Raw genomic sequence first — 25,668 nt, forward strand, 5'->3', positions numbered from 1 at the left:
CAGATGGTCCTCCGTTGGTGCGGAAGAAGAAGGCTGCCGGCGGAAAGGGGTAGGAGAAGGTGGCCTCCACTGCCGATCCGGTGCCTCGGTCTGACTCGGAGACCGAGAGCGAAGAGGTGGCGGGGAATCCCGGTGGTGATAAGATCACCATTCCGGAGGCTGTGACAACCGTCACCGAAGAGCCCAGGATGACAACGGTGACCGGCGTGAAGAAGCCGGCTCCATCGGGTTCATCCCCGCCCGTCCACACTTTCAGGCTCAAGAAAACCCGTAAGTACAAACTTCCTTTATCTTTAACTTCATAGTTTTCCATCATTAACACTTTTCTTCTTTGTGCAGGCGTGGATGTTGACGCATTCCAGGGTGGAGCGCAGAGTACTCTGCCCATGACGGTAGGCTTGGTCAGCCTACCTGAGGCGACGACCCAGGCGCCTGCGCCTGCTTCCGCTGGTTCAGTTGCTCACTCCTTTGAGCCGACTGTTCCAGCTGTGATGACGTCACCGCCGGCTGTGAGTGCTATTTTTACCGCATCTTTCACCGAGCCGGCGGTTACTTTTGCTACGGATTCCGCGGCGGCGACCGCGGCGGCTTCTACCATGCCTCCGTCATCGGCAACGACGGCCGAACCTTCAGGTATGCATGGGGCTTATCGCCAACCTCTGCCTCCTTCCCATCTGCCTGACCTCTTGGATGGATTTCCGTTGGGTTCAGGTGATGGGTTTGGCGGCTATCGGCCTGTTATTGACCCTACATGTGCGTAGGGTTCTTTTGGCCCATTTTATATATATATTTTTTTTATCTTTTCCTAACTGCTTTATGTTTTTTGCAGTGTCGGATTCCAATGAAGTGTATGTTCCACGATGGAACATTCGCCGAGGAACAACCCTTCGCACCCCTGTGGAGTGCGTGGAATGGGCTCGTCACGCTGCTCCCAGTGGTGCGTTGGGGGAAGCCATGGCTAGCTACCAGGAGGGTAGGCTAACCAATGAGCTTCGGGTTCTCCTGGCCCGGATGCAGCCGCGCGTCGAGCTGCTTTGTCGTGAAAACGACAAGTTAAAAGCAGCTCGCATTAAAGAAGTGGCTCAGGCGCGGGCTGTCCGGGAGGAGAACCAAAGGCTTTCCGCAGTGGCTGCGGAAAAGGAGAAGGCCTTCAAGGCCCTCGAGGTTGAAGTTCAGGCTCGGCTCGAGGCCCGTTCCAAGGCTGCCCAAGCTGTTAATGAACAGCTTCGGCTGGCTAAGAAAACTGCAAGGAACGCAACCGAGAGGGCCACCAAGGCTGAAGCTGTTGCTGAGCCTCTACGCGTGGAGAATGAAGAGCTTAAAGCCAAATTAGAGGCTCTCAAGCAGGCTCATGATGCCTTGGGGATGGAAGACGCCAAAAAGCTCCAGGAGATCTTGGACCAGAGAGGGGTGCTTGACCATACTGAGCGAAAGCTAAAGGGCGTCGAAGAGGCTGCGGCTAAAGAAGTGTTGCTTGCCAACCTCAACAAGAGTGAAGCCGAACGCGCCCGTAACGAAGCTCAAACTGCCCTCCAAGAAGCTCTGGTTGCCAAGGAATGGCTTCTTCGAGAAGCGTTGTCTCAGGTATGCTTTTCATTTCTTTACGCTTTTCTTTGTAGATAGAAAAGGTTTTGATACTTGTATATTTTCTTGTAGGTTGTGCATCGGGTCTTCTCAGAGACGTCTTATGACGATGCTATGAGCGCAGCCCTCAACGCTTCTCACGAGGATGGGGAAAAGGCCGGCTTCCTGCTTGGTCTAGGGTTCGTTGAGAAAGGCATCCCGCCTTCCAACTTCCCTTTGTACAATGTTGATACTGAAGCTCTTTACGACCAAGCAGTGAATCAGTATGCCGCCTTCCCGGATCCGGTGGTGGACAAGGTGAACCAAGTTGCTGCTGCTGATGATGGGCTAGCTATCCTTAAAGCTTTCCTTGAACTGCCACGATCTACTGATGGTGCTGGTCCAAGTGGAAGTGGCCCTGAAGCCTGATCCTGAAGATCCCTTCCCACTGCTCGGATAGATTTAGCTTGTATAGATTTATTTTCTTGTAGGCGGGTAGTTACCCGGCCATTCTTGTAATGAATCATTGTGAAATATAAATCTTTTTGCGGGTAAGACCGCTACTTTCGTTGGATTCCTTGCTTTGTAAACGTTGTATGACATGCATACTTTAGTTTAAATTAGCAATTTTCCAAGTGTTTAGAATAAGTTAACCTTTGAACGTGGTAGATAATAGGTGTGAAGTTTTGCTTCCTCTTTCATGATTGTGCGGGTAGGACCGTCACTTGCACTTAGTAGGATGGCTAAACTTTACCTATATCTGACCTGCGTGTAGGTTTTCCTCATCCTTTTTTGAAATTTCTAAGTGTTTAGGATAAGTTAACCTTTGAACGTGGTAGATAATAGGTGTGAAGTTTTGCTTCCTGTTTCGTGATTGTGCGGGTAGGACCGTCACTTGCACTTAGTAGGATGGCTAAACTTTACCTATATCTGACCTGCGTGTAGGTTTTCCTCATCCTTTTGTTAGAAATTCTGTTTTGAACCGTTCGACGCGCGGTTGTCAATAGGTTAGTGTTCAGTTTCCTCTCATGATTCATGCGGATAGACCGGCACTTTCATTTAGTAGGATGACTGAACTTTTCCCCTTCAACTGACCTGCGTGAAGGTTTGCCGTTTTTTGGGTTTATGCGGGTTTTGCCGCCTTCCCCACGCAACGACTTTCCACGTAATTATGCGGTGAAGACCTGCATATCTGTGTTGAATAAATTAACCGTTCGACGCGCGGTTGTTAATAGGTTAGTGTTCAGTTTCCTCTATCATGATTCATGCGGATAGACCGGCACTTTCATTTAGTAGGATGACTGAACTTTTCCCCTTCAACTGACCTGCGTGAAGGTTTGCCGTTTTTTGGGTTTATGCGGGTTTTGCCGCCTTCCCCATGCAACGACTTTCACACTTATGTATGCGGTGAAAACCGGCATCAGTGTTGATAGTTCATAAAGTATAAATGTAAAATCATCAGCGTCGATGTTCTAAGGAGAATCATTTCTATTAGAAGTGGCTCTTGGCCTTTTCTTTACAAATTTGGAATTGATCTACTTGCAAACTGTGTAATTGAGCTCCCTTCCATGTTGTTGGGATGGGAGTGCCATCGAGCCGATACGCACCTGGTTCGGGATCTCGTTCTTTACGCAGCATGTAGTCTCCACATTGAAGCTGGAATTTTTATTCGTGTTTTCCCCAGCTGGGGTTCTACACGCATCAGCTTGCTCAGCGTTCATTGCGCCACGAGGTGCGCGAGCGTCCCATCTCTGACAAATGCTTCGACCATGTCCTTTACGTCTATGCATTCTTCGGTGTTGTGGCCTTTTGTCCTGTGAAAGTCACAGTATTTGCTCCGATCCGCATTGTGACGATGTCGGATTATTTGAGGCTTTGGCCATGGGAGCTCCTCAGTAGCGAATATCTCGGTGACGCTTTTGGTGAGCGGCGTCCATCTGGAGTTCTTGTTTGACTGTACGTTATCCCTTCCGCCTAACCGATGCTGCAAGCCGGATGAGGTGTCAAAGTTTACCCTTGACTGCCAAATGCCTAGCTTCCGCTTTTTGTTTAATCGGGCGGTAAGGACGTTGTCTTCTCTTGTTTTCTAGGTGTAGAGGTTTGTGCTCTGTGGGAGATCTCTACCCAGTTGCTTCTCCGTTTCCGCAAAGCGTTTAGCTGCTGTCATGATGGCATCCCATGTGGATGGCATGCCATCTTTACCCGTTAAGGTGCGGATGAGCTCTGGGTCGTTCGCGCCCTGAATAAAAGCAGCGCGAACAAGATCTTCGCTAATGTTACCCAGACTTAGGTTCTTCGAATTGAAGCGAGTGATGAAGTCTAGCAAAGATTCATCTTTTTCTCGAATGCACTTGAGGGATGTCCATTGCTCCTCGGTATACTTTCGTTGTTGGCTGAAGTGTTGGCTAAACTTCTGTTGGAAGTCAGCCCAGTCGTAGATGTGGTTGACCGGTAGACGATCGAACCACGCTCTAGCAGCCCCGACAAGCGTCATTTGGAACATGTAACACCACGTGGGTTCCGTCCAACTACTGACGGTTGCCCCTGCTATGAATCTGTTCAAATGATCATCTGGGTCGGATATACCATCATATGTGCCTATGCTGGACATTTGTTTGGCACTTTTTGGGGCAATTGCTTCTGCAATGTCCCTTGCAAATTTGGACGTTCCTGCATTTGCAACATTTGGTCTGAATGTTTTGGAGAAGTCACGTGGACTTCCACCTGTGTTTTTTGGTTTGAAGGCTTCTCCAAAATGCCTTCTCGGTTGGGAGTCCGTTTCCTTACGCTTCCCTTTTGCCCTATGGCGAGGGTTCGCGTCGGAGTCGGACTTCTCCGAGTCATCGTCCAAGTATTCTTCGAATTCGTCAGCCTGTTGGACGGAACGCAAGCGTTCGTCCAACTCAGCTTGGAATTCCTTCTGACGTGCCTCCGCCCATGCCTTGACTTCATCGAGTGTTTGGCGGGGGAGTCTTGTTCGTTTTTCTAACTGGGTATCGGTGATTCCCAGTGAGCGATTATTTACTGCACTTGCCCCAGCTTGGGTAACTGGGGTAGTGTTCGTAAAATTTACTTCACTTGCCCCGGCTTGGGTAACCGGGGTAGTGTTCGTAAAGACTGTGTAGCCGGTATTCCCCCCAGTAGCTGGGGTTGTGGTTACCGGAGTTTCTTTAACCATCTTTCCAGAAGTTTGAAAAAACTGGAGAAAAATGAAGTTCTAGCTTTTATGCACGGATGGCGCCAATGAAGAAACACTAACCGGACCCCGGGCAGATTACTGGTAACCTGGGGGTTAGATAGCTGTTTCCCACGAGGGGTTAGACCCAGAAAAGATGGTTCTTCTGATGACCTGCAAAACAGACACCGTGAGCTCGTCACTGAGAAGGGGGGGGTTCCTCCTTGTGACCACCCTCCGGCGTGAGAATCAGAGTAGATTGCTCTTTAAATATAAATGTATATTAAGAGATTGCTAGAGCAGATATCAGGTATAATATGATAAGATATGTTAAAATAAGATGATCATACCATTTGTGGTATTTATAGCCGAATGTAGGTTTCCAAAGAGGTGTGGCCTGCTGAATAGTATTCATGTTCAACCAACAGTGGCCTACGCACGTGCCCTGCTGGTAGTTGGTGAGTAGGCAGCGGCTGATAGTGACCAGGCCTGCTGTGTACTATTCCTTTTTCACCAACTACAGGCTAGGCACGTGGTATGTCAGGAGTTGGTGAGTAGGTAGCGACTAATAGTGACATACAGTACAAGAGCATGCTGCTCGCCATACTGTTGTCAATGAGCTGTCGTATCTTTGGACAGATCTTTTGCCCATACCTCGTCAGGTACAGTAAAAGATCCTCAGTATCGTACGGACTGGCTCATTTGGGCGGGAGTATTCCCCCTCCCGCCTTTGTGCGGGAATGTTCCCGGCTTGCTCATTCCTTCTTCAGGTGACTGCTGAATTATTATGAGAGTTAAGCCTTGTGCGTGTAGCCATGCTGCGCGGGTGGCCTTCCCTGATGGCCGGTATCCGTAACTGCGGGAACAGGCGGAGTACCTGAAAACCATTAGTAGGCGTTTCCTGCGGGGACAGCTTGCGTACCGCACGTGAGGACGTCACGTCTCTGAGCGTGGTGGGTCCTGCTGATCCAGTTGGTTTCTGCGCAGACGTTCCTTTAGTTTAGTCTTGCGGGTTCAACCGCGCAGACGTCCGTTAAGGAGTCTTGCGGGTTGAACTGCGCAGACGTCCCTTTTCAAGGTGAGTCTGTGGGTCCAACTGGGCTCTGCTGGGACCTACCTCTTCAGAACCAAAATCAAGATAGATGATAAAAAGCGAGACGATATACTTGAGCCAAATTAATAATTGACAGTTTGTTTTTTAAACTTAAAATTATGATTCAATTTTAATTATTATAACTGAGACCAGGGCCGTCTTTGAGGTATGGCAGGGTAGTCGACGGCCACAGACTCGACATCCCGTTAAGCCCGAAATTTTTTTTTTTAAAAAAAAATTATATGTATTTTTATCAAAAATATGTGTATAATCAATGTTTCAACACAATTACATAACCATTAGATTGGTCTAATGGTTAAGGGGTATGACATCTAACCAAAAGGTTGTAGGTTTCAATCTTATTTAAGACAAATTAAACTTTTTTTATACAAAAGTTTTTTTTACACAACTTAAATTGTAATCAAATAAGCCCATTTATAATTAAATTGTTTAAACCCAACAAAATGTTTCTTTTACTTAAGGCCCAAAAAAAAGTTCGTCTTTGGCCCAAAATTTGTTTCGTCTTTTCGGAGCCGGCCCTGACTGAGACGCACCCAATAGGGGAACGGACTTGTTTCTATGTTTGTGATTAAATGTATGACTCAAATTTGTTATTTTGGATCAAGAGTTCTAGTCCTAAATTTATTAGTAAATGGTTAACAAAGAAATTAGACCAAAAACTTAGACCCGGTTTTATGGTTTTGAACTAACTTTTTAAGGCCCAAATAGCCAGTCATGGCCTAATGGGCAATATCAATGGAATTATTAATTGCATGAGTGTAATCTCTATGAGGTATACCGGTCATGTTGGCCTCCGTGACATCAACAAACCGTTATGTTGACTGCTGATGGTATTATGGGTTTCTTCCATGATGTAAGGTCTTCTTGAATTCATGACCTTTGTTCTCTAAGCTTTTTATGCACGGTCGTTTCATGACCTACATGTTGAGTTGTTGATGTGCCTAATAGTTAATTTTAGCAAACTAAAGGCATGTTTAATAAACATGTGTGTATTTAGAATTCTAATGACAATATCTCTATGTTAAGATGTTCATTGAATGACTTGGATACCTAGAAAAGAGATGTATTTGAAGCATTTAATAAAGCGATTTGCTCAATGGTACTCTAACTTTTAATTTTGAATGAAATATTATGTAAAGTAGTTGTAAGTTGAGAAACTAAAGAAACTTTTGTTAATGAGTAAATTTGAAGAAATATTATTCAACCTTTATAATTTTTTAATAATTTTGAAAGTGTCTGTGATAGAGATGATAGAAAAAACAATGATAAAAATATAAAAAATATTATTTAATTGAAAAGATGTAATATAATGTAGTGTTTTTTTATTTTAGTTATAGAGATGGAGATAGAAATGCTACTTGGAAGCTCTAAGATTTTAGATGTATTTAAGCCTATACAAATTATACTTTTCACTAAACGTACACACAAATTTCATATGTAGGTCAATAAGCATATGACATAGGATTATTAGAGATTTTTGTCACGCGAATCTAAAACATATATGGAATGACATGTAGATAAATTTAAATAATTGGTACATAATTTCAACAACTTTGGTTAAGGTTTTCATCAAGATAATATGATTATGAAACATTGTTTTCTTCTTGGATTTACTTAATGCAAAGGGTTTGCTGTATAGTTATATCAAGATGTGAACATAATGAATGTCATCTTTAATTGGTTGGGGGGTTTTATGCCCATGATGAACAAAAGATTATATAATTATATTTATGGGTAGGATTAGAGATTATGTGTTCATAATTCTAAACAAAACTTATCTAAGTAACTCCTAGTTTTACTCCTAAAGTCTTACTACTATGTTTGTGTTTAACATTTCAACATATAACTTAGATTTTATATAGAGTAAGATAAATACATATCTATACATGCATGGTGTACTATGTGGTCTTATGTGCAAGTTAAATGATAAGAAATGTTTGTGTTATGATAATGTTGGTCGTATATAACACGTTTATATACATCCATATTTTAATATTATACATGTAACAAATTAACTATTGGTCATCAATTATCTTTATTTGCAGTTGGCCATAGAGCATTCACAGTCCGTCCCCTATCCCCATCTCTATAATTACACTACAAAACACTACATTTCTTTTTCCTGCTTAATTAAATAATATTTTTTATACTTTTATCATTACAGTTTTCTCTCTTTTATACTCACAACCAATTCAACAAATATTAAAAAATAAATATGGGCAAACTTTATTTCCTCAAATTTAAAAAAAAATCACTACATTTCTCTCTCCACCCTATAATTTACACTCACAATCATTTAAAACTTTACCCTATAATTTACCAATTCCCCTCACATAATTATGGGGGATGGGTTAAGAATGCTCTTATGGTCTGACATGGGGTGATGGTAAGGCTTTAGATCTTATAATTTTAGGTTCGAAACTTAACTCAAGAGGTTTTCTCACAGTGATGATTTTTCCTTCAGGGTTGTTCTTAGGTGAGTCGGACCTAAAACGCCAATATCAGTATGAAAGAAAGGTTGAGATCTCGTGTCACATCCCCATTTTAGGCCTAAGAGTACGACCAACAGTTGGTACCATAATTGTGAATAAATCAGAGTTGCGGATTAATGCGGAAGACTTCATAAAACATAAGGATTTAAAATTATAAATATTTACATTACAAAAGATGAGACGAAAGTCTCATATAAGTTAACTTGTTTATAGTTTTACAAAACCACCATTAATTAAGTTTCAACAAAATATCCGAGCCATCGGATTCTTTAAGCACTTCGTTCTTTAGGCCTTAATCCTGATTACCTGCAAAATGTTAGAAAATACATCAGCAACGAATGCTGGTGAATATGCTGACGCAAAAATATTTTTTTTACTTTGTTACCCCTCGAGGGTTACGCAAGCCTCGGCCCATCTTGGCTTAGGAATAACAAAGTTATAATACAATTTACAAACTCAAGTCTCTACCTAAGTACCCCAGCAAACACCGCAACGTTCGACTTAGTTAAGTACCATTCGTATACACAAGGTCGTGCTCCCCGCAGGAAAGCGTACTATGACCAAGTGTGGTGCGCTGCGCACACCGCGTACTACCACATATGTAAGGATCCAAACAAACGTACACAACAGCCTGAGGGATAGGCTTTTACTCTTGTTTATAAATATTTTAGAGACACGTAGTCTCATGTAAACCATTTTTCATATAATATGTTTGACTCGTTTTAAAACAAGTTTAAAAGTTTGGGGCGTATTCACCTTTTCAATTTAGATCGGCTTCATACACCGTACGAGGGTCTTTCCCTTAATATCTCCCACCTGTAGTACGAGTATAACCTTTTGTTAGTCGAATATACAATCCGGCTTAAAACCTTTAGTCTTATTTTATAAACTTTACCTCAATGAACTTTTAGTTCAAAATATCTTTTAGTTTAAAACCTTTAGTTAAAAAGTAATATTATAAATTTTAATTTTATTTATAAAAACCTACGTTTCTTCTTCTTTAAGAAACGTATTCTTTTCTTTATTATTTAAGAATACTCATTATTACTTAAATAATATTTATAACAAAGAATAATCACACACACACACACACACATATATATATATATATCTTTATTCATAATTTCTTTTGTTTTTCTTTGTTATATATTTTCTTTTATTTTTATCAAGGTATCGAGTATAACCTCGACTCAAGGTTTAAGCCTTTATAATATTTTATTATTGTTTTATTCGGGCATTATGCCTACCTTTTTCGGCTTATAATTACCCTAGAAAGTTGAACAGCACTTCGACGCCTTTTACTCTTTCCAATGCTTTCTTAATCAACACTTCGCCACGGCACACAAAACGAGGTACTTCAATACTCCTCCATACGTCAACACACTTCACGAGGAAAACCTCGGGACGTCAAGATGGCACCACCTTTGTTGTTGAAACTTCGTTGGAGTATGGCACGAATATCGAGGAGTCGAGGGTACGCTTATCGAGGAAACGGGGCATGAATTTCGAGATGGATCAAGGGCACGCTTCCCAAGGTTTAGAGAGATGTTAGAGATAGAGTAGTATGTGTGTTTTGAGGTGTGAATGTATCAAACCCGGAGCTTACTATTTAAAGGAAATTTCAGGGGCCCATCGCAATACGCGATGGTGGCTGAGCCCGTCGCGTATCGCGACGTAGGCTCCCTGAGTCACCACGTAGACATGCCATGTGACGACACGTGGCAGGCATTGCACCACGTGGCGACACGTGGCGGGCGTGCTGCCACGTGGTGACTGTAGTGCCACGTGTTGACACGTGGCATAACACGTGCCTCTTGTGTCAGACAACCCATCGCGATACGCGATGGGTTCCCTTCTGATCCATTGCGTATCGCGATGGGTCAGGAAATCAGAATTTTCATTTTAAATCTTGGAGTTTGGAATTTGGCATAATTGGTCCCTTGTCTTTGGAAAACTTGACATAAATGACTCGAAATTTTCGTGATGTTACATCCTCCCCACATTGAAATAAATCTCGTCCTCGAGATTGTTTTTTTTTTACGAGAATAAGTGGGGGTATTTCTTCTTCATTTCGGTTTCGAGTTCCCATGTATACTCAGGCCCTCTTCGTGAGTCCCATTTAACTTTCACGATTTTCAACGTTCGTCTTTTTAATTTCTTTGTTTTCGAATCTTCTATTTGAATTGGTTTTTCGATAAATTTTAAATTCTCGTTTATTTCTACATCTTTTAATGGCATTGAAAGAGATTCGTCAGCTAAACATTTACGCAGATTCGAAACATGAAAACATCGTGTATTACTTGCATTTCCTCGGGTAGTCGCAAGCGGTATGCAACAGTACCAATTCGTTCAAGTACCTCGAAGGGTCCAACGAATCGAGGACTTAGCTTTCCTTTCTTGCCGAAGCAAACTACGCCTTTTCATGGCGAGACTTTCAAAAGTACTTTGTCACCAATATTGAATTCTAACGGCTTACAACGGACATCGGCGTAACTCTTTTGGCGATTACGTGTCGTCTTAAGTCGTTCGCGGATTTGTAGAACTTTGTCGGTGGTTTCTTGGACTATTTCGGGTCCAGACAATTGATTATCTCCGGTTTCAGACCAACACACGGGCGTTCTACACTTTCAACCATATAACGCCTCGAATGGCGCGGCTTGAATACTTGTGTGATAACTATTGTTATACGAGAATTCCATTAAGGGTAAGTGGTCATCCCAACTTCCACCTAAGTCTATCACACAAGCGCGGAGCATATCTTCCAATGTTTGAATCGTCATTTCGCTTTGCCCATCGGTTTGAGGATGATAGGCCGTGCTAAGGTTTAATTTCGTACCAAGCGCTTGTTGGAAGCTATTCTTGAAATGAGATGTGAAGCGGCTGTCTCGATCAGAGATTATAGATAGCGGTACTCGATGCAAAACAACGATGTTGTTTACATAGATACGAGCTAATCTATCCATTGAATATGATTCATTGATGGGTATAAAATGCGCGGACTTTGTTAATCGATCCACGATAACCCATATAGCATTATGTTGTCGAATCGTTTTCGGGAGTTTAGTAATGAAATCCATGGTTATTAACTCCCACTTCCAAACAGGAAGTTTGGGTTGCTGAAGCAATCCCGAAGGCTTTTGGTGTTCAGCATTGACCTTTAAACAAGTTAAACATTTCTCCACATGCGAAGCGATGTCCTTTTTCATTCCATTCCACCAGTAGTTTGGCTTTAGGTTTTGATGCATTTTGTCACTACCGGGGTGCATCATGTATTTGGACTTATGAGCTTCATTCATAATCTTTTCACGCAAGTCCCCAACGATTGGTACAAAAATTTGGTTTCCCATTCTAAAGATACCATCGTCACATTTGACTAGCGAGTCAATGGTGCCGTTACGTTTCTCGTTGGAGATCTTGTTTTCATTGATCGCTTGAGTTTGAGCGGATTTGATTTGTTCAATGAGATCTATTTGAAGTTTTAATCTTAACGCTCGGACTCTTTTTGGCTTTTCATGCTCTTTACGACTTAGGGCATCGGCCACAACGTTGGCTTTGCCTTCATGATAAACGATCTCGCCGTCGTAATCGTTGAGAGTTTCCTTCCATCATCGTTGGCGCATGTTAAGCTCTTTTTGTTCAAATATGCGTTTCAAACTTTTATGATCGGTGTACACGATAAACTTGACTCCATAGAGATAGTGCCTCCATATCTTTAATGCAAAGATTATGGCGCCAAACTCTAGATCGTGAGTTGTGTAGTTCTTTTCGTGCACCTTGAGTTGACGAGAGGCATAAGCTATCACTTTCTTGCGTTGCATTAGTACACATCCCAAACTGGAATGAGATGCGTCACTAAAGACTACAAAATCCTCAGTACCTTCTGGCAAGGCCAGTATAGGTGCTTGGGTGAGTTTATGTTTAAGTATATCGAACGCCTCTTGTAGCTTCGCTCCCCATTCGTACTTGATATTCTTGCGAGTCAAAGTGGTTAAGGGAACAACAATTCAGGAAAAATTTTCAATGAACCTACGGTATTATCCGACCAATCCTAAGAAACTTCGGATCTCGGTTGGCGATTTTGGGATCTCCCACTTAGATATAACTTCAATCTTAGCGGGATCGACTTGAATACTGTTGACGTTGATGATGTGACCAAGGAATTGTACTTCGAGAAGCCAAAATTCGCATTTCGAGAATTTAGCGTACAACTTCTCGGTCCTTAGAATTTCAAGCAAGGTTCGAAGATGATTTTCATGATCGTCCTTAGAGTTAGAGTAAATGAGTATGTCGTCGATGAAGAGGGTAACAAATTTATCCAAGTAAGGCTTACAAATTCGATTCATCATATCCATAAACGCGGCTGGAGCATTAGTAAGTCCAAACGGCATGACCGTGAACTCATAATGTTCATACCTTGTTCGGAATGCAGTTTTCGGAATGTCTTCGGATTTAACTTTGAGTTGGTGATAACCGGAACGAAGATCGATTTTAGAAAAGAAGCTTGGGCCTTGAAGTTGGTCAAAAAGATCATCGATTTGAGGGAGTGGATAATGATTCTTGATTATGACTTTGTTGAGAGCTCAGTAATCGATACACATGCGCATTGATCCATCTTTCTTCTTGACGAAAAGAATTGGCGCTCCCCATGGTGATGAACTTGGTCGTATAAAGTCTTTTTCGATAAGTTCGCCGAGTTGTTTCTTTAGTTCCTTCATTTCGGTTGGCGCTAAACGATATGGTGCTTTTGCGATCGGAGCAGTAACATGAATAAGATCGATCCTAAACTCTACTTCACGATCGTGAGGAATTCCAGGAAGTTCGTCGGGAAAGACATCAGCAAATTTAGAAACGATAGGAACGTCTTTGATTTCTTTAGGTTTATATTCTTCGGTGACGTAGGCCATAAATGCTAAGCATTCTTGATTTAAACATGTGTTAGCTCTTATCATGGAGGTTAGGCTAACTTGACCAGCGTCTTTATCCCCTTCAATTCGAATGGTTCGTTTATCAGGGGCTTGAAGTTCAACAGTCTTGCTATTGCAAAGGATACAAGCATGGTTGTCGGATAAACAATCCATACCCAGTACAATATCAAAACCAGCAAGAGCCATAGGCAACAATTGAATAGGCAGGACATAACCAGCTAATAAGATTTTTCCGTTTTCTAGAGCTTCGGAGATTTTAACAATTTCACCACTAGCGGTCTCGACGCTTAGAGTTTTATTAAGTTTGATTAAAGGTTCGTTTAACAGACTACAAAAGTTATAATCTATAAAACTTAAATTGGCACCTGAATCAAACAAGACTCTAGCATATGTGTTGTTAACAAGGAACGTACCGGTGATGGTTTTCGGCATGTCGGCCCCTTTCTTAGTGTCTAGAACGAAAACTCTTGCATTGCCCTTCTTGGGATTATTCTTTTGACCACTATCACCCGCACCACCAGTCGCGGGTTTGGTTTTAGGGCATTCAAAGCTAAGATGCCCCAGCTCCTTGCAGTTGTAGCAAGTCATATTTTTCTTCCAACAATCAGCCGTAACGTGGCCGGGTCTATGACACGATTCACAGACTTTGGTTGTGGAAGACGGAGCGTAGTTGCGTCAACCTTTGTGATATATTTTACATGTTTTATATGGCGTAGCATTTGAATTGAACCTAGTTTGTTGATTTACGCCCTTGCCCTTGAATCGATTGCTTCCTTCCATTCTTCTTGAGTCGTGTGTTGTTACGACTTTCTTGTCCTCCTCCTTGTTGCGGATCATTCCGCCCATCAAATATCTAGCCAATTCCATTGCGGAGTCGGCGGTTTGTGGCAAGTGAGACATCACCATGTCGCGAATTTCTCGCGGTAATCCCCATATATAACGTGTCACTTTGCTGGACTCAGGGGTAACCAGCTGGGGAACCAGGCGACAGTACTCATGGAATTTTGCATTATACTCGCGTAGATTAGTTCCGACGGCTTTATGATTGAGAAATTTTGTTTGGATTTGGTCGGTCTCGTGCATCGGACAAAACTTCGTCAGCAGCATCCCTTTAAATTCTTCCCAAGACAGATCATACAGTACTTGTCGTCATTTGCTCATTATCATCGTGTTCCACCATTCCAGTGCTTCACCTCTAAACATCTGAGCAGAATATTGAATCTTTCTTAATCGGAGCACTTTCTTATAATTACGATTTGACTCCAGTTCCTCAAGCCATCTAACGATTGCAATGGCGCCTTTGTCACCATAGAATTCTTTCGGTCCGAAATACTTAAAGTCCTTAAATGAACACCCTCCAATCTTCATCCTTTTGAATTCTTATCTAACTACACCATCGGCGTTTGACTCATAGACACTTTCTTCCACATGAGAAGGTCTAGGATGAGGTTTAGAGATAGATTTTCAAGAGGGTTCAATAGATTGTGACTTCATAGATTTCCTAGATTGAGATCTAGTATCGGATTCTTCTCTAGCCGCATCTTTTATTATCTTTTGTATTTGGTTCATATATTTATCTGGAATTTTCTCATTCTGTTCTTTTTCATGTTCTTTCTCTTTCTCTTTTCTTTTGTCGGCTTTTTTCAAGAAGACTCATGATTGTTACTTGATTGAGACATTATCTTTTCTTTTTATATCTGAAATTCAACAATTTTTTCTTTTAAAACACACATATTTTTCACAATATATTTATTTCATAATATATATATATATATATATCATAACATGATATATATATTTTATTTTACAACATTTATTCTTATATATGTCATTCACTTGATATATATATATACCTATCCTTATTACATATAACAAAGATTACATTAAACACACACACGACTTCTCCACATTCTTCACCATCTTCTCTTCAATCTTTCATGAACTTTTTCACCACCTTGGTCAACTTATTGCATTTCCGAAGAAGCGTCTCTCCTATCTTCTTCTTTTTCTTCCCATCCACAGCTATCTTCTTTCTCAATTCATCTGTTTCATGTAAGGCTCGATCTAGATGCTCCTCCTGTGACTGAGGGATTTCATTTGGATATCCATAGCGGGGTGGCGGATCACGGTACCCCATCATGACTACGTCAAAATGGTTCTTCGGGTCCGGATATGGTGATGCAGTCACATCGGATTGGTAATTGAAGAAAGCTTCTGCAGCCTCATTCTGCTCCCGGATTTCATTCGCTTGATCTTCAATTGATGGGATCTTGCCTTGATACGGTGGGAAGCTTGATGATGCTTTGCCTTTGAGTTCCTGGAGAAATTGCATGTAGGGATCAACAGAACCATAACTTGGGTTTTGGTGAGAGTATGGTTCTTCCATCAGCGTTGTTACTTCATTCGGATTGTCGGGGTATTCCTCCTCTGGATCTTCTTTCGTTTCTTCTTCTTCCGGGTCCTCTTCATCCATTAATTGGGCAGTCTCTTTTGGTATCACGGGCATGCGAAAGTTCTCGTACGACATCATTACCCTCATTTTGGGATTGCGAGATGGTCCCTCTTTGTTGAGGCGAGAGTCGACAGAATCCATGGTAGAAATTCCAGTATGCCATCTTCGCTGATCTGTGTGACATTGCATCCATTCTGATGAGGGAGATCTTGGTTCCTTCTTGATTGGTCGGTTGGAAAGGAAAGCATACGAAGGGTGAGGATTCGATGGTAGGTATGATGGAACACCAGATGGATAGTACGGCGGGACCTCAGATGGTTGATAGGTAGGAACCTCGGAAGGATGATACGTTGGGACTTCGGATGATTGATACATGGGTAAGCTTGACGGATGATAGCTTGAGTGTCGTGGTGCTTGATATGCTTGACTTGGAGTGTTATCGGGAAGGCTAATTGGACTTTGTTCTGTGACGGGATACTGAAATGGTTTGGTTAGATCATGCTTTACGTCGGGATTGAAGAATGTTTCATAGTAGTCTTTGCTCATGTTGTCTTTTGGAAATGAGTAGTAGATTTCGGATCTTTTTGCTTCATGATTATAACCTTCCACTAGTTCTTTTAAAGACATCCACGTTGGGTGGTTTTGAATGAGGAGAGGGAAAGAAAAGGTTACCAACCTATCTTATCCCTATTTCAAATAAATAAGTAATAGAAAATATTTTTCCTATACTTGGATCGAAGCTTAGGTATTATCTTGTAATATCTAATTCGCCAAGATCGATGGCTCTGATACCAACCTGTCACACCCCCATTTTAGGCCTACAAGTGCGACAACATTTGGTACCATAATTGTGAATAAATCAAAGTTGCGGATTAATGCGGAAGACTTCAAAAAATATAAGGATTTAAAGTTATAAATATTTACATCATAAAAGATGAGACGAACGTCTCATATAAATTAACTTGTTTATAGTTTTACAAAACCACCATTAATTAAGTTTTAACAAAATATCCGATCCATCGGATTCTTTAAGCACTTCGTTCTTTAGGCCTTAATCCTGATTACTTGCAAAATTTTAGAAAATACGTTAGCAACGAATGCTGGTGAATATGCTGACGCTAAAATATTTTCTTTTACTTTGTTACCCCTAGAGGGTTAAGCAAGCCTCGGCCCATCTTGGCTTAGGAATAACAAAGTTATAATACAATTTACAAACTCAAGTCTCTACCTAAGTACCCCAGCAAACACCGCAGCGTTCGACTTAGTTAAGTACCATTCGAATACACAAGGTCGTGTTCCCCGCAGGAAAGCGTACTACGACCAAGTGTGGTGCGATGCGCACACCGCGTACTACCACATATGTAAGGATCCAGACAAACGTACATGACAGCCTGAGGGATATGCTTTTACTCTTGTTTATTAATGTTTTAGAGACACGTAGTCTCATGTAAACCCTTTTTCATATAACATGTTTAAAAGTTTGTGGCATATTCACCTTTTCAATTTGGATCGGCTTCAAACACCATCCGCGGGTCTTTCCCTTGCTATCTCGCACATATAGTGCGGGTATAACCTTTTGTTAGCCGGATATACAATCCGGCTTAAGACCTTTAGCCTTATTTTATAAACTTTACCTCGATAAACTTTTAGTTCAAAATCTCTTTTACTTTAAAACTTTTAGTTAAAAAGTAATATTATAAATTTTAAGTTTATTTATAAAACCCTACGTTTCTTCTTCTTTAAGAAATGTATTCTTTTCTTTATTATTTAAGAATACTCTTTATTACTTAAATAATATTTATAACAAAGAATAATCACACACACACACAAACACACACACACACGTATATATATATCTTTATTCATAATTTCTTTCTTTTGTTTTTCTTTGTTATATATTTTCTTTTATTTTTATCGAGGTATCGAGTAAAACCTCGACTCAAGGTTTAAGCCTTCATTATTTTATTATTATTTTATTCAGGCATCATGCCTACCTTTGTCGGCATATAATTACCCTAGTAAGTTGAAAAACACTTCGACGCCTTTTACTCTTTCCAATACTTTCTTAATCAACACTTCGCCACGGCACATAAAACGAGATACTTCAATACTCCTCCATACGTCAACACACTTCACGAGGAAATCGTCGGGACGTCAAGATGGCACCACCTTTGTTGTTGAAACGTCGTTGGAGTATGGCACGAATATCGAGGAGTCGAGGGTACGCTTATCGAGGAAAGGGGGCACGGATTTCGAGATGGATCGAGGGCACGCTTCCCAAGGTTTAGAGAGATGTTATGGAGAGAGTAGTATGTGTGTTTTGAGGTGTGAATTGATCAAACCCGGAGCTTACTTTTTACAGGCAATTTCAGGGGCCCATCGCGTACGCGATGGCCCTCTGGCTGAGCCCGTCGCGTATCGCGACGTAGGCTCCCTGAGTCACCACGTAGACATGCAACGTGGCGACCCGTGGCAGGTGTTGCGCCACGTGGAGACACGTGGCGGACGTGCTGCCACGTGGTGACTGTAGTGCCACGTGTTGACACGTGGCACGACACATGCCTCTTGTGTCAGACAACCCATCGCGATACGCGATGGGTTCCCTTCTGATCCATCGCGTATCGCGATGGGTCAGGAAATCGGAATTTTCATTTTAAACCTTGGAGTTTGGAATTTGGCAGAATTGGTCCCTTGTCTTTGGAAAACTTGACATAAATGACTCGAAATTTTCGTGATATTACATCCCGTCTCAGAAAAGTTCACTCAGAATTAAGAATAGTTCCAAACATTGTTAGAAAAAAAATTGCTCTCTTTATGTAAAGGTTCATCATCCATCAAGGTGCTATACATTAATGTATAACATTTGAATATTTATTCTTGAATTACGTGTTTGTTTTGGGATTCGTATTGATTTATCCTGTAAACTAAAATCTCACACACATGTATATATTCTTGTATGATAGAGACGGATTCAGAAATTTTTGCTACGTACGAACAAAAAGGACTGGATAAAAAAAGGCAAGGTTAGAAAGAACAGAGGTGACCTTATCGACGAATATCGAGGAGTCGAGGGTACGCTTATCGAGGAAACGTCGTTGGAGTATGGCACGAATATCGAGGAGTCGAGGGTACACTTATCGAGGAAACGGGGCACGGATTTCGAGATGGACCGAGGGCACGCTTCCCAAGGTTTAGAGAGATGTTATGGAGAGAGTAGTATGTGTGTTTTGAGGTGTGAATTGATCAAACCCGGAGCTTACTTTTTACAGGCAATTTCAGGGGCCCATCGCGATACGCGATGGCCCTCTAACTGAGCCCGTCGCGTATCGCGACGTAGGCTCCCTGAGTCACCACGTAGACATGCCACGTGGCTACCCGTGGCAGGTGTTGCGCCACGTGGAGACACGTGGCGGACGTGCTGCCACGTGGTGACTGTAGTGCCACGTGTTGACACGTGGCACGACACGTGCCTCTTGTGTCAGACAACCCATCGCGATACGCGATGGGTTCCCTTCTGATCCATCGCGTATCGCGATGGGTCAGGAAATCGGAATTTTCATTTTAAACCTTGGAGTTTGGAATTTGGCAGAATTGGTCCCTTGTCTTTGGAAAACTTGACATAAATGACTTGAAATTTTCGTGATGTTACATCCCGTCTCAGAAAAGTTCACTCAAAATTAAGAATAGTTCCAAACATTGTTAGAAAAAAAATTGCTCTCTTTATGTAAAGGTTCATCATCCATCAAGGTGCTATACATTACTGTATAACATTTGAATATTTATTGTTGAATTACATGGTGTTTTGGGATTCGTATTGATTAATCCTGTAAACTAAAATCTCACACACATGTATATATTCTTGTATAGTAGAGACGGATTCAGAAATTTTTGCTACGTAAGAAACAAAAAGGACTGGATAAAAAAAAGGCAAGGTTAGAAAGAACAGAGGTGAACTGACATTATGAAGGCCCATTAAAGAATAAATTTTCAGCACCCACGGCATCTTTAAGAAAACATTTTTACAGTACAAAATGACATTTTTAGTTATATATATAAATATATATAATAAAAAAACAACTTATTATATAATAGTTTATTTTTACACTTGAAACTATATAAAAAATAAGAGCATTCTCATTTCATCTCTTCAAAATTATGTGAGAGAAGTTTGCAAATTACATGGTGAGGTTTTTGAGTGTAAAAATATAGGGTGTAGGGATAAAATGTAGTATTTTTTTTTTGTAAATGTGGGGAAACAAAGTTTGTCATATTTATTTTTTAATATTTATTGAATTGGTTGTGGGTAGATGAGAGTAAAAACTGTAATGATAACAGTATAAAAAATATTACTTAACTGAACATATGAAAAAATGTAATGTTTTTTAGTGTAATTATATAGATAAAAATACGTTGAGAATGCTCTAAAATAAAATTAAGTTATTATACAACATCTAAACTTAACAATAATAAAATAATTAAAACATATACCCAATAAATTGTTACATACCAACTTAAAAAATTCAAATATTTTGAAAATTTTACAATTAAAAGAGCTAACATAAATGAAATAGAGCTTCTCATAAATAGCAATAAAAAATATAATAAAATATAAGAATATGAAAGTCCTAGCTTCTAGCATTGTTTTATCCACCGGAACGCGCCCAAGTCATCTTCCTTCTTCACCCATTAACATACAGTTCGTCGCCGGATTTTTTAAACTCCGATGAATATAAAATCCGGCAATTGAAGAGTCCACAGACCCCCTAGTTCCATTATGGTCTGACGGTGGACACCGACTGGATTACTGAATCAACGTGTACTAACGCGTACAGACATCATTCCGACGGGTGAACGGTGGGCATCAGGCCCACCGTAACCAAGACCTGAATACACCACTGAAATGTATGGTTTCTTATTAAGTTATTATATATTATTTATTAAAAAGCCGATTTTATTAAATAAAAAAAGGTAGCAACTTACAAGCTTCAAACAACCTCAAGTACAACATAACAACCAACAAACTAAAAAAGAAATTTTACAAAGTTGAACTTGCCCAATTCCTTAACGGCTTAATTCCTTCCTATCCATGCTCATTGCTCAACATTCTTGTATTGTTTCATTTTTTATTTTTTAAACAGCCAAAACGACTTTTTATTGTTTCACTTTCACCATCTATATATTTTTTTTCCCTATGGTTGGTAAATTTCTATTCATTATGAGGTTTAATGCAACATGGTTGATTTGTGAGTTACTTACTAAAGGTTTATCAATTTTTTTTTATTGTAATGACTTTATAGTAAAATGTTCAAATTACAATAGAGAGGTAAGTAAACGAGCAAAAAGTTGAATCGTCACCTCCTTTTAAATAGCAAAACCAATCCTAATAAAAACAAAGTTATCGTTCTTCGGCGTCGTTGAGTTATGTGCACAACCCGCTGAACTCTTTTCATAAACATGGCCGCATCGGGGGCAAGAGACCCAAATGTATCGAAAGAAAAAGGAATGAAGGCGTGTTGATTCTCAACACACGCTTTCTCATGCTTAACAATTTTTCTTGATTATGCCTTTATACGGTATGCCTAGCAACAAACCCGGTGTCCCTAAGTCGGACAAGAGGGAATACCCCATTAAGGTCCACACAAGCATGTTTTCCCCCGCCCATCCAAACACAAGAATGTCAGTTGGTTGGAACGCAAATCCGACAACAAATTCACATGAGCCTCTTTTTATGCCGAGATCCCCCCCCCCCATTTTAAAACATCACATAGGACATCTGTGACCAAATCATGTCTATATTTAAACTCCGTGAATTCTTTGCAATGAACCGTATGTTCATCAAAATTATATAAACAAGCTTTACGAAAAATCGGACAAGTCTCATCAACTGAAAATATCAATTAGTTAAATCTCAAATATGTGACAAGCCGGCAACAATTATCTGTTTTTTTATGCTATTAACAAATAAACATTTTTGAAATTTATCATATGACTATAAATTAAGTAAATATCATTTCCATACTAGAGCCTCCGTCTCCATTATTAAACATTTTTTTCCTTAAATTTTATTTACTTACAAAATCCCAACGTATCTAACTCTTCGCCTTAAAAAAACAAATCCAACTCTTTATCTTTGTCTTTCTAATAAGGGTGCATAAACACTTATTTTACTTTAATTTTTTTTACAACCTCACAAGAAAGTATAAAATGTTGAATATCATCCAAGTATAGAGATTTAGTTCAGTTTTATATAAATTGTTTCTCTTGTTTTATACTCCATTCAATTATTTTCTAGCTTATTTTAATTTCTTATTCTAAATTGCAGATACCCAAAATACCAGCACCCCACCCCCAGAGTACAATGCATAGTACCTGAACCTGTACTGACTAGTGACCATTACTGTACTACATATCAAGATTCTTAAATGGCATTTGCTAAATGTAGCCTTGAGTATACATGAAGGTGTTATACCTACGTATACAAGAATACAAGATAATTACACATGTAATCCGCCGTATACAACATATACGGATTAACCCTTTATCAGTGCCAGCTGAACAATAGAAGGAACTCAAGCCCTAGTTTTAGGCCTCCTAAAAATTTGGGCCCCCATATATTAATATTATGTTAATTAAATAAATTTATTATATAGAGTTAATAGCCAGGAAGCGTGCATGATTGCCAACTGTTCTGCAGTTTTAGAAAAATGAATCAATGATTGATAGTTTCCAATATTAATAAATAAACGTTTCATTCATCTATTGCAATTAGGGCTTCAATATATTACATATATCCAATCCTCTTCAATTTTGATAGCCCAGTTGTATGCTCTGTGCCTCTGTCTTCTATAATCTATATATAGGTGGCTATGTCCATCTCATATTCTCAAGTCTCATATATTTTAATGTATGGACACAATTTTGCTTACTTGGGTATAGCAATTGACAAATCAAGATTTAAATTGATGTTTTTAACGACCTTAGGTGATAGTTGATAACTTGATAACTTAGTTTAATATCTAATGTCAAATCGAAGCCGAAAGTTTGAAGATGATCACTCAAAAAGGCTAAAAAATTTAAACGAGATAGATTTTTTAATGAAGGCCTCAGTATTTAAAATAGATTTAGGTCTCCAAAAACGTTGAGCCGGCCCTGCCCTTTATTTATCAAAAATATCAAATTAAATTAAAACAAATCAAGAATCAAAACCAATCAATTAAGATTTAAGGTTGCATTATACACAAGAACCCAAAAAGTAAAAAAAAAAAAACCAATTAATCTTAATTAACTGACACGAACCCAAGAAATTCGCCGTTCTAAAAAAACTTAATAATCGGGCATCATACTCGCAACTTTCCCTTCTTGTTCCGCGGCCCTCCTCCTCTCCGTCGATCTCAACCATATACACACCACCGTAAAACTCAACACCAAACTCAACATCCCGCTCCCCAAACCGATCGCCACAATCGATACCACCGATAACCCTTTACTCTTCATCGGGCCCAACGGGTACCCGTACAGGTACTTATTACCCGCAAACGAGCTCACATTAAACCGTGGCAAGTTCCCGGTCCGGTTCCCAAGACTTGCGGGAACCGGACCGGACAACTTATTATTTGACACGTCAAATACCGATAACCGGACTAACGCCCCCAGCTGAGCTGGGATCAGCCCGGTTATCATATTGTCGTGCAAATCAATTACGTTTAAGTAATTGCACATCGCGAGCTCCGGCGGGATGTCGCCGGAGAGACGGTTGGCTGATAAGTTAAGTACGGCGAGATTGACGAGATACTGAAGCTCGTCGGGTATGTTACCGGTGAGTGAGTTGTTGGATAGATCCAACGACTGTAAATTGGTGCAGTTAGAGATGTAGGGCGAGATGGGTCCTTGGAGATCAAGGTTTTGGAGGGAAATCTTGTAAACACGGCCATTGTTGCAGGTGACTCCGGCGAGGTTGAAATTGAAGTCGGAGCATGGGTTTTTGAAGGTGGAATTGTTCCAGTTGTTGAGGTTGTTGTGTGGATCGGATAAGGATTCGAATAAACGGGTCAGGCAAGACTCGTCTTTCGGATCCGGTGAGGATGGTGGGAGGAAGGCGCATGTTAGCATGAGGAGGAGTGGTATACGCATGGTAAGAGGAGGAGTGCGCATGTTAGGTGGTGATGGATGATTCAATTCAAGGGTATTGGAGGAGCACTAAACTCATTGAGTTTGGTGAAAAACCAATATGGTGTATATTTAAAGGGATATATTTGTTTATTACTTAATATAAACTCTTTATAAGTTATCATGAATAATGAATTCAACGCTTATCTATTATTATTCTATATAAATTTTGTCACGAATCTATTAAGTTTAATAAATATTTGGTATGTTGTTAAAAAGGAAATATCGAAAAAGTGACATTAATGTGTACTGAGTTATTGACAAAGAAAGAACCATTTGTTAGAAAATGATATGTTTGAATACACCAAAGACTAGAGGTTGGTCAATTGGTCACTTTCTGATCAACTGTGAAATTGCATGAGACATAAGACGACATTTTAGTTTATGGTGTACAATATCATATGCTAAAGTTAATCCCGAAGAAGTCTCAAAAAGAATATTAAAACTTTAAAAGCAATATTTTAAACCATTATTGTGGTGTATTTGGCGTTCAAAAATGATAAAGTGTTCAAAAGCAATATGGTCAAGCAAAGATTGTGGAGGTTAAAGTTTTGTTCTAATTAATGGATAAAACTTGGACGTAACTCACTAGGTTTGATTGTGGAGGTCAAGCAAACCGGTCCAAGTTTGGGGTTTACCCCAAAACATGTGAAATGAACAAATATGGCCATCAGAACATTTTAAATATAAAGACACGGTTTTAGGGTGAAAAAGAGTAGGTAATTTGTCGAATATCAGTGTTATGCCAATTTTAAACTTATAGAGGGCAATTTGTGCTTTTGACTAGTTTAGTTGGTCAAAGATGGTTGTAAAAGATCAAAGATGGTTGTAAAACATGGATCGAAAACAATAAAGTATACACACAAATTATGCAAGTGTTTTTTTTTAATGTGTTATTCATACACCCTTTATAAGGTGTATATAGAGATAATATGTGTGTTAAGAGGGTGTGTGAATATCTAAAAAGTGTGTGTGAATAACCATTGCCATTTTTTTTCCTTTTCAAAATGGTCAACGGATTGAACTAGGAACCTATGACTCATTCTTTAACAAATCCTATTTGGGATCATATATATTCCAACACGTAGATAAGTAAGTAGAGTATGTTTATAGGTGAATATGATGAAATTAATCAAACGTTAGTGGGGCATACAAATTATAGTGTACTTCATTTGGTTGAACTATCATGCTTAAGATAAATGTTTGAAAATTATTGATGAATTACTTTTTTTGGTAGATTGGTTTTTCTTTATCAGATTTTTTTTTTTGTCTCAAAATAGCTATCTATAGTAATTAATGTCATCAATTTCATACTGTACTTCATACGATATGAGATAATAGATTTGATTTGATTATGTATTAACAATTTTTAGTTCTCTTATACACCACGAGTGAAGGTTAAATAATTTTATGGACTAATTAAACATATAGAATAACGAACAAACAGGCAAGCCATGGTGGGCTGGTGGCAAGCCGAACCAAAGGTGATAGTAGACTAGTACTAACTAGTGACTAGTAGTATTGTAGTACTTATGGGCCCAATCAAAGGAGACAGTTCTGGCATAGTGGCATTATATGAATATTTACTTTTTCGTTACACTGCTAGAATATAAAACGCTTAAAATAAAAAAAAATAATACTTTTAACAAAATGTTAGTTGATAACAGCTCAGGATTTGGTGATCCGCCAAGTGTAACCCAAGCAGTATATAAGATGAAATCTACTTCAATTAGAGAAGTTATGAATAAAACCAAAGTAGAAAATCTCTACCGCACTAAAGA

General features: G+C 39.8%; 1 pseudogene; it reads right to left on the bottom strand.

Moving 5' to 3' along the window:
- Positions 1 to 23,036: 23,036 nt before the first annotated feature.
- On the bottom strand, positions 23,037 to 23,881 carry LOC143562036 (receptor-like protein 44 pseudogene; annotated as a pseudogene).
- Positions 23,882 to 25,668: the final 1,787 nt, after the last annotated feature.

The sequence above is a fragment of the Bidens hawaiensis genome, unplaced genomic scaffold (genome assembly GCF_021521415.1).
Source record: "Bidens hawaiensis isolate Kalapana, Puna unplaced genomic scaffold, B.hawaiensis_p1.1 tig00020895_1, whole genome shotgun sequence".
Taxonomy (NCBI): Eukaryota; Viridiplantae; Streptophyta; class Magnoliopsida; order Asterales; family Asteraceae; genus Bidens; species Bidens hawaiensis.